This window comes from Trachypithecus francoisi, unplaced genomic scaffold (assembly GCF_009764315.1).
Source record: "Trachypithecus francoisi isolate TF-2019V2 unplaced genomic scaffold, Tfra_2.0 Lachesis_group5, whole genome shotgun sequence".
Classification (NCBI taxonomy): Eukaryota; Metazoa; Chordata; class Mammalia; order Primates; family Cercopithecidae; genus Trachypithecus; species Trachypithecus francoisi.
The window spans coordinates 114,316,504-114,330,909 of NW_022681470.1; the positions used below are offsets into that span (position 1 = coordinate 114,316,504).

Here is a 14,406-nt window from a genome sequence, read left to right on the forward strand (position 1 = left end):
TAAGATGGAGTCGCTCTGGTTCACACGCCTCTGACACTGTCCAACAGTTTGTTAGATTTAATGCATGATTTATTACTGCTTAAAGAAAAATGACTCTTGTCTTTAGAAACTGCATGCTTTCAGCTTCAGAAAAATTACATGATGTGCGGAAAATATTTTTTATTAACCTTTTTTATATTTACTAATGCCAAAGTGGCAACAAAAATTGGAACACTAGAGAAAAATACTATCAGTGCTGTGGGGTCATAATTATCGTTTTTATTAAAAATTCCTACTTTACCAGAGCATTTTATCCAAACCTAGGACCTGTGGGTATGATCTAATTTGCATGGCTTTAATATATTAACAGTTCACTTCAGGGGAACTACCTAATTAGCTTGCCTGTGGCCATTTCTGACCATATTTGCTTTTTGCCTACCCACGGTAATACCTGGAGTTCTCAGAGGTGCTCTGGGCATTATTCATAACATCTGTGAAATGTAAAAAGTAAGTGAGCATATTGATGTTTGCCCATGATGAAATCTCTCTTGGCCCGTGGACCTTTGTATTTGGTTGAAACTTTTTTTGAACTTAGGTAAATATGGTATCATGTTAAGATTGAATAAAGCTGTTCATTAAATTCCTGAATTTCATGTGTATGTTAGAAATATTTCCCAATGATGTTGAGGAAAGAAGTGGTTAAAAAATCTATTGTGCATTGATGGAAAAATAAGTGAGGATCAACAGATTATCACGAGTGAAATGTGGTTAGAGGTAAAAAGAGAGAAATCAGAGAAAAGACTGTTGGATAATAATCAACTGTGCACATGTGGAAGGGACAGCCATTTTATTTGCTTAAATCTATTTTATTGTCTGTCATCTTAATATAAGAATGCCCAAAGATTGAACGTTTATCTCTAACCACCATTTCAACTGTGGTAGCCAATGAATTTTCCAAAGCTCCACCATTCTTCTTAAGTATCCCACTCCTTCCAAACTTCATCCTTCCCAGAAAAGGAAAGGTCTTCTTCAGACCACTTCTGTGTCTGTCAGCCTAACCAGAACACATACCTGCCTTTGTAGCCATAAGGTTCCTCACATTCAAGACTTATCTTTCTTCTTGAACTTTTTATCCTGTATTCCATCAGCTGGGTTTTGACTCCTAAATTTTCATCCTCATTCTCTCCACTGGCTCCTTTTCTATAGCATATAAATATGCTCAGTCTCCTCCCATATTAAATACATGACTCAACCTTTTGTCTGGTTATGCCAGACACTCTGTCACCCTCCACAACCAAAGCTAAGCTTGTTGGGGAAGTAGTCTATGCTCAATTTCTACCACTCCATGTCCTATTCATAAGCCAACCTCTTGCAGAAACTACTCCTTCTTGGATCATTAGTGCGACTTTATATAAAAACTTTGAGATGGATGGTAAACTGTGCATAGTTTAAGTGTACAATTTGAGAAGTTTGAACAAACACACACATATATATAAGTGAAACCATCACTATAATCAGGAGAATAAACATATCCAATATCATCCCTAAAGGTTTTTGTGCCTCTTGGTAATCCCTCCATCATTCTCCTGTCTGTTGCTTTGTTCTCCCTTACCCAACAACCCTCAGCAACCACTGTGCTGCTTTCAGACTAGAGATGAGTTTGTATTTTTTTAGAATTTGATGTGCATCACATAGTGTGTATTATTTTTTGTGTGGCTTATTTCACACAACATGATTATCCTGAGATTCCATCATGTTGCTATGTGTAACAATAGTTCTTTCTTTTTATTGCTGATTATCATTCCATGTGTGGAGCTAGCACAATTTGTTTACCCGTTAGCGTGTTGATGGACTTTCAGGTTGCTATTAGTTTTTGGCTATTGCAAATAAAGCTTCTATGAACATTCAAATATAAATCTTTGTATGGACATAATGCTTTTATTTTTCTTAGGTACTAATGCCAAGAGGGGAATGTATAGGTCATATGTAGATACATGTTTATTTTTGAGAAATTACTAAATTGTTTTTCAAAGTGCCTATACCATGTTACATTTCTCCCAATTGTATTTGAGAGTTCTGGGTGCCTCTTATCCTTGCCAACATTTGGTGTAGTCATTCTTTTTTTTTTTTTTTTTTTTTTTTTTTTTTTAATACAGGGTCTTGCTCTATTGCCCAGGCTGGAGTATAGTGGTACAGTCATAACTCACTGTAGCCTCAAATTCCTGGGCTCAAACCATCTTCCCATCTCAGCCTCCTGAGTAGTTGGAACAACAGGCGTGTGTCACCATGCCTGGCTAATTTTTTAGAGATAGTGTCTAGCTAAGTTGCCCAGGCTGTTCTCGAACTCCTGGCCTCAAGCATCCCTTCCACCTCAGCCTGCCAAGTAGCTAGGATTACAAGCTTGAGCCAGTATTTTAAATTGTATTTATCCTAGTAGGCATATAGTGGTGTCTCATTGTAGTTTTGATTTGCATTTTGTTAATCATTAATTCACTAATAATGCTGAACATCTTTTTGTGTGCTTATTTACCATCTATATAACTTTGCTGGTGAAGTGCTTTTTCAAATATTTTGTCAGATTTTTTAATGAGTCATGCATTTTTTGATTATTTGGCTTTCAGAGCTCCCTAGATATTTTGGGTGAAAGTCCTTTATAAAATATTTTATTTCCATATATTTCTCCTAACCTGTGACTTGCTTTTTTTTTATTTTCTTGATAATGTCATACATAGAGCAGAATTTTTTACCTTTTATGTAGTCCAATTTGTTAATTTGTTCTTTATATGGATCATGCTAAAGGTATTACATCTAACAAATCTTTGCCTACCCCAAAGTTACAAAGACATTCTCCTTTGTTATCTTCTGGAAGCCTTATAGTTTTAGGTTTTACATTTAGATTTATGATTCATTTTGAGGTTTTTTTTTTTTAACTCATTATGCCACTTTGTTTTATTTTATTTTATTATACTTTAAGTTCTAGGGTACATGTGCACAATGTGCAGGTTTGTTACATCTGTATACATGTGCCATGTTGGTGTGCTGCACCCATTAATTCGTCATTTACATTAGGTATATCTCCTAATGCTGTCTTTCCCCCCTCCCCCTACCCCACGACAGGCCAGGGTGTGTGGTATTCCCCACCATGTGTCCATGTGTTCTCATTGTTCAATTCCCACCTATGAGTGAGAACACGTGGTGTCTGGTTTTCTGTCCTTGTGATAGTTTGCTGAGAATGATGGTTTCCAGCTTCATCCATGCCACTACAAAGGACATGAACTCATCCTTTTTTTATGGCTGCATAGTATTCCATGGTGTATATGTGCCACATTTTCTTAATCCAGTCTGTCACTGATGGACATTTGGGTTGGTTCCAAGTCTTTGCTATTGTGAATAGTGCCTCAATAAACATACACGTACATGTGTCTTTATAGCAGCATGAGTTATAATCCTTTGGGTATATCCCCAGTAATGGGATGTCTGGGTCAAATGATATTTCTAGTTCTAGTTCTAGATACTTGAGGAATCACCACACTGTCTTCCACAATGGTTGAACTAGTTTACAGTCCCACCAACAGTGTAAAGGTGTTCGTATTTCTCCATATCCTCTCCAGCACCTGTTGTTTCCTGACTTTTTTTTTTTTTTTTTTTTTTTTTGAGACGGAGTCTGGCTCTGTCACCCAGGCTGGAGTGCAGTGGCCGGATCTCAGCTCACTGCAAGCTCCGCCTCCCGGGTTTACGCCATTCTCCCGCCTCAGCCTCCCGAGTAGCTGGGACTACAGGCGTCCGCCACCTCGCCCGGCTAGTTTTTTGTATTTTTTAGTAGAGACGGGGTTTCACCATATTAGCCAGGATGGTCTCGATCTCCTGACCTCGTGATCCACCCGTCTCGGCCTCCCAAAGTGCTGGGATTACAGGCTTGAGCCACCGCGCCCAGCCTTGTTTCCTGACTTTTTAATGATTGCCATTCTAACTGGTGTGAGATGGTATCTCATTGTGGTTTTGATTTGCATTTTTCTGATGGCCAGTGATGATGAGCATTTTTTCATGTGTCTGTTGGCTGCATAAATGTCTTCTTTTGAGAAGTGTCTGTTCATATCCTTCGCCTAATTTTGATGGGGTTGTTTGATTTTTTCTTGTAAATTTGTTTAAATTCTTTGTAGATTCTGAATATTAGCCCTTTGTCAGATGGGTAGATTGCAAAAATTTTCTCTATTCTGTAGCTTGCCTGTTCACTCCCTCAGTTTTTTTTTCATTTGTTTGTTTTTGTACGTTTGTAGATAATGTGTTGTCCATACACATGTGTGTATTTATATCTTTATGTGTGTGTACACATATATTTATGTATATGTATCTATATATGTGTGTATAGATATATCTTTATATATGTGTGTATATGTCTTTGTGTGTGTATTTTATATGTGTATGTATATATATCTTTATGTGTGTGTGGGTATACATATCTTTATATATATGTGGGTCTGTTTCTGTACTCTATTTTGTTACATTGATTTCTTTCTCCATCTTTATACCAATGTGATGCTGTCTTGATTACTGCAGCTAATAAGATGTCTTGAAGTCAGACAATGTTAGTCCTCCAAATTTATTCTTTTCCTCTTTTCATAGGTATTTTGGGGGTTTTTTTGGTCCTTTGCGTGTCTATGAATTTTGCAATCACCTTGTCAACTTCACCAATAAAAAAAAGCTTGTTGAGATTTTGATTGGGATCGCATGGAATTGTAGATCAATATCGGAAAATTGACATCCTAACAAGATTGAGTCTTCCAATCACTGAACATACTATACTCCTCATTTATTTAGGTCTTTAATTCTCAGAAGTGTTTTTCAGTTTTCAGAGTTAAGGTCATATACATCCTTTGTCATATTTATCTGTAATTATTTCGCATTTCATTTTGATGCTATTATAAATGAGTTTTAAAATTTTAATTTCTATTGTAAATTGTGAGATATAGAAATACAATTGCTTTTTGTATGTTGATCTCTTATTCTTTAACTCGTTTAAATTCTCTTACTAGTTCTTGTAGCTTTCCTTGTGTAGATTCCAACAGGTTTTTTAATGTAGACATCATGTTGCCAATGAATACAGAGTTTTACTTCTTCTTTTGCAATCTGATTGCTTTTTATTTCTTTTTCTTGACTTGTAGCAATGGCTAGAATGTCTAGTAAAATGTCAAATAGAAGTCATGAGAGAGTATATCCTTGCCTTATTCCTGATCTTAGAGAAAAACATTAAGTCTCTTACCATTAAGTATGACATTATCTGTAGTTTCTCATAAATGCCCTTCATCAAGTTGAGGACATTGCCTTCTATTCCTAGTTTGCTGCAAGTTTTCATCAGTAATAGATGTTGGATTTTTGTCAAATGCTCTTCTGCATCCATTGAAATGATGATATAATTTTTTGTTTTTATTAATGTAGCAAATTTGATTTTCATATGTTAAATCAACATTTCTTTTCTATGATTAAATCCCAAATGGCAATTATATATTATCCTTTTTATATTTTGTTTTATTTTCATGTAATATCTTTGCCTGGTTTGGGTAATAATGTAATGTTCAAGGAATGAATTGTGATCTAGTCCCTTCTCTTCAATTTTCTAAAAGAGATTTATAGAATTAGCATTATTTCTTCCCGAAGTGTTTCATGGAATTTACTAGGGAAGCTATTTAGGCCTAGAGTTTCCTTAGTAGAAGGTTTCGTTTTGTTGTTTATTTTGAGACGGATTCTCACTCTGTCGCCCAGGCTGGAGAGGCTGGAGTGCAGTGGCAGGATCTTGGCTCACTGCAACCTCTGCCTCCCGGGTTCAAGCAATTCTCATGCCTCAGCCACAGGAGTAGCTGGGATTACAGGTGAACGTCACCATGCCTGCCCGGCTAATTTTTGTACTTTTAGTAGAAACGAAGTTTCACTGTGTTGCCCAGGCTGGTGTCAAACTCCTGACCTCAAGTAATCTGCCCTCCTCAGCCTCCCAAAGTGCTAGGATTACAGGCGTGAGTCAGCACACCTGGTCTAGAAGTTAAAAAAAAAAAAAATTATAAAACAAACATAGGGCTATTCAGGTTATTTGCTTCCCCTTGAGTGAGTTTGGTAGTTTGTGGTTTTCAAGGAATTTGTCCATTTTGTCTAAGTTGTCAAATTTAATGGCATGAATTTTTATTCCTAATGTTTCTTCATTATCCTTTCAATATTTGTAGAATCTGTGATTGTATTATCTGTCTCATTCCCAGTATCACTAATGTATCTTTTTTTCCTTGGTCAATCCGACTAGATAGGTATACGTCTTATTGATCTTCTAATAGAACCAGCTTTTGGCTTTATTGGTTCTATTGTTTTTTTCTCCTGTATCATCGATTTCTGCTCTGATTTTTATTACTTTCTGTCTATTCTTTTGGGCTTAATTTGCTCTTCTTTTGCTAGTTTGTTAAGGTTGGGTGTTTGCTCACTGATTTGTGTACTTTCCTTTCTGGTGCTAATATAGTTAGTACTGCAAATTTATTTCTAAGTGCTACTTTGGTGCTTTCCCAAAATTTTGCAAAGCTGTGTATTTTCATTTTCAGTCAGTTCAAAAAACAAATGGTCCTTGACTTATGATGGTTTGATTTACTGATTTTTCAACTTCACGATGGTGTAAAATGATACACATGCGGTAGAAACTATACTTGGAGGACCCATGCAACCATCCTGTTTTTCACTTTCAGTACGGTATTCAATAAATTATATCAGCTATTCAGTACTTTATTATAAAATAAACTTTGTGTTATATTATTTCGAGCAACTGCAGGCTAATTGTTTTGAGCATGTTTAAGGTAGGCTAGGCTAAACTATTATGTTCAGTATGGTAGATGTATTAAATGCATTTTTGATTTTCAGTGTCTTCTAACCAGACAGAATTCTCTCTTATTTATTCTTTCCTTATAGTAATGATGACAACAATAGCACCAACAACTGATGTTCACTATACATTTTTATGTACAGGGTAGAGTTTTAAGAATACCTTTGTTAATACATATCATACTAATGAAAATTATATAAAATGAATTACTATTATTATCCTCATTTTATGGATGAGTGAACTGAGCCACTGTGAGGTTGAATAGCCTGCCCAAAGACATATAGCTAGTAACTTAGCAGAGCTGTGATTCAACATAGGAATTCTGGACAGGAGTCCAAGCTCTTTACTATTACACGCTAGCACTTCTTTTACAATCATGTTGTTTATGATGAAGCTCATGCTGCCTTCCTAAACTTCATGCACCTTAGGGATATTGGGATGGTGGCTGTCTTTATGCTAATTAAAGAAACTAGGTTTGTGAGTTTCTTTCACTGTCATTATCAAACTTGTGATGGTGTTTCAGTTTTGTGATTATTATACAACAATTTATTATTTCTCATAATGCTATGGATGATAAGGTGGTTCTTCTGCTTCAGTTCATGGTTGGGGTGCTGGGAGTCGCTGAAAGATCCCGAATGCCCGTGTCCACAGGATTGGCAGTTAGTGTTAGCCTTTGTCTAGGAACTCAGCGGAGGCTCTCTGCACATTGACTTCTTCAGTGGCTCCTTATCTTCCTCACAGCATGGTGATCTCAGGGTACTTAGACTTACTATATGGTAACTGGCTCCCAAGAGTGTAAAAGTGGAAACTACTGGACCGTCTTACACCTAAACACCAGAACTGGTGCAGAATTACTTTTGCCACTTTTTGTTGGTTAAAGCAAGACATGTCCATCCCAGACACAAGAGGAAGGGGACCATACCAATCAAATTCCAGTAGGTGTGGTTCACCAGGATACCAAAATAACAGTGTGCCACAGACAGAAAACATTTTGAAGCCGCATGAGCAGCCCTAAGAATAAACTGGTTTTGTGAGCTCTTCCAAGGGCACTGAAAGCCAATCAGTTTTTCATAACAAAGAAAGGGACAGGAAGTAGTCAAGCCAACCACAAAATGTTGAAGATCTTGGTGCATATAAGTGGCTTGAAAAGTTTGATGTTTGAGATCACTCTGAAGGTCACGCAGGAGTCCTAGAACCATGCCAAATGTATGCTTAAAAGCATTTAGCTTAAAGAAACTACCATCAGAGTGAACAGGCAACCTATAGAATGGGAAAAAATTTTTGCAACCTACTCATCTGACAAAGGGCTAATATCCAGAATCTACAAAGAACTCAAACAAATATACAAGAAAAAAACAAACAACCCTATCAAAAAGTGGGGAAAGGATATGAACAGACATTTCTCAAAAGAAGACATCCATACAGCCAACAGACACATGAAAAAATGCTCATCATCACTCGCCATCAGAGAAATGCAAATCAAAACCACAATGAGATACCATCTCACACCAGTTAGAATGGCAATCATTAAGAAGGCAGGAAACAATAGGTGTTGGAGAGGATATGGAGAAATAGGAACACTTTTACACTGTTGGTGGGATTGTAAACTAGTTCAACCATTATGGAAAACAGTATGGCAATTCCTCAAGGATCTAGAACTAGATGTACCATATGACCCAGCCATCCCACTACTGGGTATATACCCAAAGGATTATAAATTACTCTACTACAAAGACACATGCACACGTATGTTTATTGCGGCACTATTCACAATAGCAAAGACTTGGAATCAACCCAAATGTCCATCTGTGACAGACTGGATTAAGAAAATGTGGCACATATACACCATGGAATACTATGCAGCCATCAAAAAGGATGAGTTTGCATCCTTTGTAGGGACATGGATGCAGCTGGAAACCATCATTCTTAGCAAACTATCACAAGAAGAGAAAACCAAACACCGCATGTTCTCACTCATAGGTGGGAACTGAACAATGAGATCACTTGGACTCGGGAAGGGGAACATCACACACTGGGGCCTATCATGGGGAGGGGGGAGGAGGGAGGGATTGCATTGGGGAGTTATACATGATATAAACGTCATGCACATGTACCCTAGAACTTAAAGTATAATAAAAAAAAAAAAAATGACTAAAAAAAAAAAAAAAGATAATTTTGGAATTCATGTTTTTCTAACCAAGCTCTGTGTTCCTTTCCATCTTTTCTTCTTAAACCTTAGATTTGTAAAACTTAATTGTGTATAGTATCTTTTTTTCATTTATTCACTATTTTTTCCTATCACACTAGGTTTAGATGGTGCTTTCAATTATTTTCATGTTTTGAGATTCATTATTTCCTTCATTCCTCACAGCCACATAATGTTAAAAGTAGAACTGTAATTGAGATTCTGGGACAACTAGCCCAGTGCCATTTTTTACTGAATGTTACTGCCTCCTATTCTTTCTAGACAAAAAGAAAGACATTATTAGTTGTCATTTCCTTTCAGCAGCCTATAAACTTGAAGATTTTCTGGTATAGTATTAGAATAGTTTTGGAGACACTTAGGAGAATCATAGGACAAATGAGAACCCTTGGATGACAAGATATGTGGGTATGTTTGGGGTATATGTAATGATCAGAAACAAATAAGGCTAATGTTTAGAACAGAGAAAACCAATTAACACATTTATTTCAGATAGCAAGTGTGCAGAGGGCCAACAATGTTCACTACTCAGACACTGCTCACACTTCAATTATCAATTCCTATCATTGGTTTGACATTAGGTCTCCTGTCTTTAGAAGAACCATTTTTGCTTGCCAGCAGCCAGTAATATGTTTGACTTTTTGCACATATATTAAAAGTTCATCTCGTGTTTCCCACACAGATGTTACTTGGATCAGAATTGTGTTACGGATACTTCTAAGCCAATCAAATAATTTTTCGCCAACAAATGCTAGTTTTATTGAAATGAACCACTGGCAGTATGAGAAAAACTAAATCCAAGTCATGTATCTGTAGCCAAATAGCTATATGGCTTCAGTCAAGACATTTAATCACTATATAGCTTAGTTTCTTCATGTGTTACATGAGCGGAGCTATACCAGAGCAGTGCTTACCCCCCTGACTGAATCACCTGGGGAGCTTTGCAATAATGTCAACACACAGCCTCACTTCCAGAGATTAAGACACAGGTAGCCTTGGTTGAGCCTAGGCATAAATAAGTAAGTTGTATAAAACCCCAGATGAATCTAATGTGAGCCGTTGATTTGATGATCTAATTGGTAAGATTCCATGGTAATTTTGACATTATCCCCAGCTCACTGGTTGGTAATTGGTATTATTAAACGTAGCTACAAAATAAGGTGTTACAATACTTTGGCTTTGATAGTTACCAAATAAGGGGTACCTTTTTGACAAATTAGTGCATGATTTAAAAAACCACTTGCTAAACAATCTTTGTACTGAACTTGATGTAGTCTTCTCTAATTGAAAAAGCACTTTAAGATCTTACAGTGTTTCAAAGCTCTCATGATTAAATTAGCTTTTGTTTCATAGACTGGACATATGGAAGGTACATGTAGGAAACTGGGTTGAATCTGCACTTACTCAATGGCGTGATCTACAATGCCATGTTTTTTAAAAAAATTCTGAACCAAAACCTTTCCTCCTTATTGGGTCTAAATGTGGAGTCATGGACTGGTTGATCCTTTGAAGCCATGTGTGTCTTTAGGCATGTTTACAGTGGCCCCTTTTATGTCAGTTTGCTGATTTTCATACTCAAGACATGTACTTTATGACTTGAATCCTAAAATATGTGACTCCCCCACTGGGAATGTTTTTTAATTGTTTTTGAGAATATAGTTTTTAAGCACCTCTTTCTGGTTCCTTCCTAATCTTCAGAGTGTACATACTTAGCTCTGGAGAAGCCAGTTACATGTTTAGGAAATGATAGTTTATTTTGCTGAATGTTACTGACTCTGCCATCTATTAGCAGTGTGACTTTAAATAGATTACTTACTCTGAAGAGGGCCTCAGTTTTATCTGTATAGTGGAAGTAGCAATCACCACATAAAAAATAAAACAAATACACAAAGGAGTTCTAGCCCAGTGCCAATTAAATAATGGCTCCTATCCATCCATCCATCCATCCACTCATCCATCCATCCATCCATCCATCCTCCCATCCATTCTTCCATCATTTTATCCTACTATTCATCCATTCAGATACTTATAAAGTGCCTACTATGTGACTGACTGTGTTTCATGTTGGGAGAACCAGAAACTAGAGAACCAGTTTCTAACCTGGAGGCCTCCATGATGTAAGGAATGATCAGAACTCAGGAGAGGTGATGCACCTGGTTTTCATTTTGAGTTTTTTTATTAAGGTTTTTGTAACTCATATTGTTGCAAATATATCTAGCGTTAAAGCTATAGATAAAAATCTAGAAAACTTATTGCAATGTTACAATGGCTTTGTATTTTATTTCAAAAATGTCTTTTGTACTAGTTAGGTGCTTTGGCTTATTTGGAAATTTTTGAGAAGTTATGCCTTCTAACCTGTTTTCTCTGTTTTTGCAAGTGAATGACTTCACTCATTAGTGTGGGAAGTCAGATTTTGTAGTAGACAGTCATGTTTTCCACATATGCTATATCAGGAGAATACAAATTATCCTCTACTATATATCAGGAACTTTCTTTCTTTGAATAGCTATTAATTTAGTCTGCATTATTATTATAACAACAGTAATTTCTAATGCTATTGAATGAATGGGCTATCGGCATTTTCATTATTACTTCTTTCAAACAATGAATTATCAATTGAGCTGTAAAAATGTACTCTGTTCAATCTTTACATTGAAGGATTCATTTTGGCTGCATTTTCTTTTCTTCTTTGTCGTCTCCTTTTTTTTCTTCCTCTTTCCTTGAAAGCTCTATAAAATTGTCTTCAAGTGAAATGAATATAAAATAGGAAATTGGCCGTTTGGGGCACATTTTCTAGTGCAGGTGTAAGGCATAGTTTTTACTGAGCGTAACAACATACAGGACAATTCTGATCATGTCATCCAATTGATGATGATAAACATGTTGCTTTTAAGTCTTTGTTACAATATGTGATAATAAAGTCTTAGTAACTCCTGAGAATATCCTTCATACTGGAAGAAATTGTTCATATTACAAACTTTATTTTTCCAGAAAAGTTAAACTATACTTATCACAAAGGAAGAGAGGGCAAGACAGAGAAACAGGCAAATGTAAAATTAAGCTGCGTCATCTATGGTTTCTACTATAATAGAATGCTTTATATGTGTTTTCTTCTTAGAATAAAGGCTGTGAAACAATGAGGATTCTGTGTCTTATATCATGGGGTTTTATTTGCTCCATTGTCATTTACGAATATTCAAATGTTCCACAGGGAGAATTTTGTAAGCTAATTGGAACCAAAAGGCAATTATAAGCAGTAGAACTGTAATCAGTGCCAAAAATAATATATATATTTTTATCCACAATGAAAGTTAAATAACTTAGAAAATAGTTGTGAAACTTCACACTTACTAATCACACATCTACATGATCTTTATTCTAAGGAGTGAAAATGTTTTTACCCACATTCTGATTAATTCACAAGGTCTTCATAAAGAGGGTAAATGGAAAATCGTGTTACCTCCATTTAGAACTGTGACTTTAAAGGGCCAAATTTATCACTTGTTCATAAAATTGCAGTTGTAGAATTAAAACTAAAGTCCTTTTCAGACTTACTGGTCTCCTACTTTAGTTCTATATGTTAGACCATTGTGCTTTGTTTTAGGAGAGTCATTTAATTCTCTAACACCTCTAAGGAAATCACACTTTTAAAGGCAGTTTTGTTCTTTTTTGGTAGAAAAATTAGGAAACAAAGCATCACTTTATGTATAACTTTTTGTGTAACAGGAAGAGTCACACAGAAAATAAAAAGTCAGACAGTAAGTTGAGCTTAGAGAGAACTTGGAGGTTCTCAGGAGAAAGGAAGCATTTCTAGTCATGCTGATTTCAGAGGCAATGAACCTGGGGGGTGGTGGGCTCTTGACTTGGCCAGGGGCAACCAGGTGCTGGGTTCCCCGCTACCATCCTCTCAGCCATCTAGACACAATGATGATGAATGTTCTGTAAGCTGGCCCTTGTCTTAGTTTACCTTGTCAAGAATTTTTACTTGCCACGGGACTGCTGTATTTGGTCTTCAAACAGTCTGAGTGACTCTCTTTTTTTACAGGTATTTTTTTCTTCATTTTAAGCTGAATAAAATAAATGAAGGGCTGATTAGGGGGATCTTTTTCACAGGAGACCTGTTTTCTCAAAGCTCCAACCATTGATGTATATGTTACCCTCTTCCTGAATTTTCCCTTTCGCCCCCATTCTGTCAGCTAAATCCTTCTTTACCATCAAGGCACAATACTGGGTCACCTTTTCTGAGGTCTTCTCAGAACCGAAAGGGTTTCTATCATAACACCCATCATACTGTGTCCTAAGGGTCTTTTTATCCTTCTTCCTACCTGGTTAGAGCACTCCAGAAATATAAGAGCTATGACTTTCATTACTTTATCTCAGTTCCTAGAATGAAATAGGCATTCAGTCCATAGGTGTGGAATGAATAAGTCTATTCAGAGTTGTGATCTCCATAAGGTGCTATTTACAAGTTTTAAAATGAGTTGTTTATTAAATTATACTTTATGGTGTCATTTGAAAGACCATTAAAGTATTTATTCATCTTGTCAGATTTAAATGTGTCTTTTTTCTCTCAGAATAATTTTAAAATTACTTAACATTGTTTCCTCAAATTTCTCATCTATAAAATGAGATTTTAATTCTTAAATGATTCATGGAGTGTTGTGAGACTCATAGGAAGTAAAGTTGAAAAGAGATTGAAAAGGAGAAAAAAGTGTATTTGGGTGTAATGATTAATGATTTTGAAAGATATACTTTATTTTCCAGAAATGGAAAATAATAATCAGGTATTTTTTGATTCTGGTTTTGTTTTTAAGTTTCCTCTTCCTCATATTTAATGTGAAGAGTCTCACTGGCACATATGGTCTCATGGAAGACTATTCTGCCTTCCCAATTCTCATACCCAGTTTTTGAAATTTCTTTAATCAGAGATAAAACTTTTTACTTCATAATTAGACATAAAAATGCAAATGATCAATTCTGAAGAGATTGACTGATTTCAATAATCATCAGGGTAAAAATCATGAGCCCTTTTCTCTGAGCAGGTTTGATTGAGGAAGACCCAAGATACCTCACAGAGAGTGATGGAGATGGGGAAGGAAAGAGAGAGATAGTGGTTTACAGAAAACAAACGTTTGCCTAGGGAATGTGACTGAGAATGTAAGTGATCTGTGCAATAACGCACAATCCAGAAACCCTCTGAGCCTGGAGAAGGGAGGTGCACCTGAGTGGAGTTAGTAGATCTTTCCTCCAGCACCTCTCCCTGAAGCTTCAGAAGTCAGTCACTTCAAAGGATTCTTTTCCTTTGCCCTACATTAAAAGGAGACTTCTAATCCTTTCTGGACCACACAACAATATTAGCTCCAGTAGAATTTTC

The 14,406-nt window shown here is 36.2% G+C and overlaps 1 protein-coding gene across 5 annotated transcripts in view; it reads left to right on the forward strand.

Moving 5' to 3' along the window:
• VAV3 (vav guanine nucleotide exchange factor 3) overlaps positions 1 to 14,406 on the forward strand; it is a 436,513-nt gene that overhangs the window by 367,907 nt on the left and 54,200 nt on the right. The window lies entirely within an intron of this gene.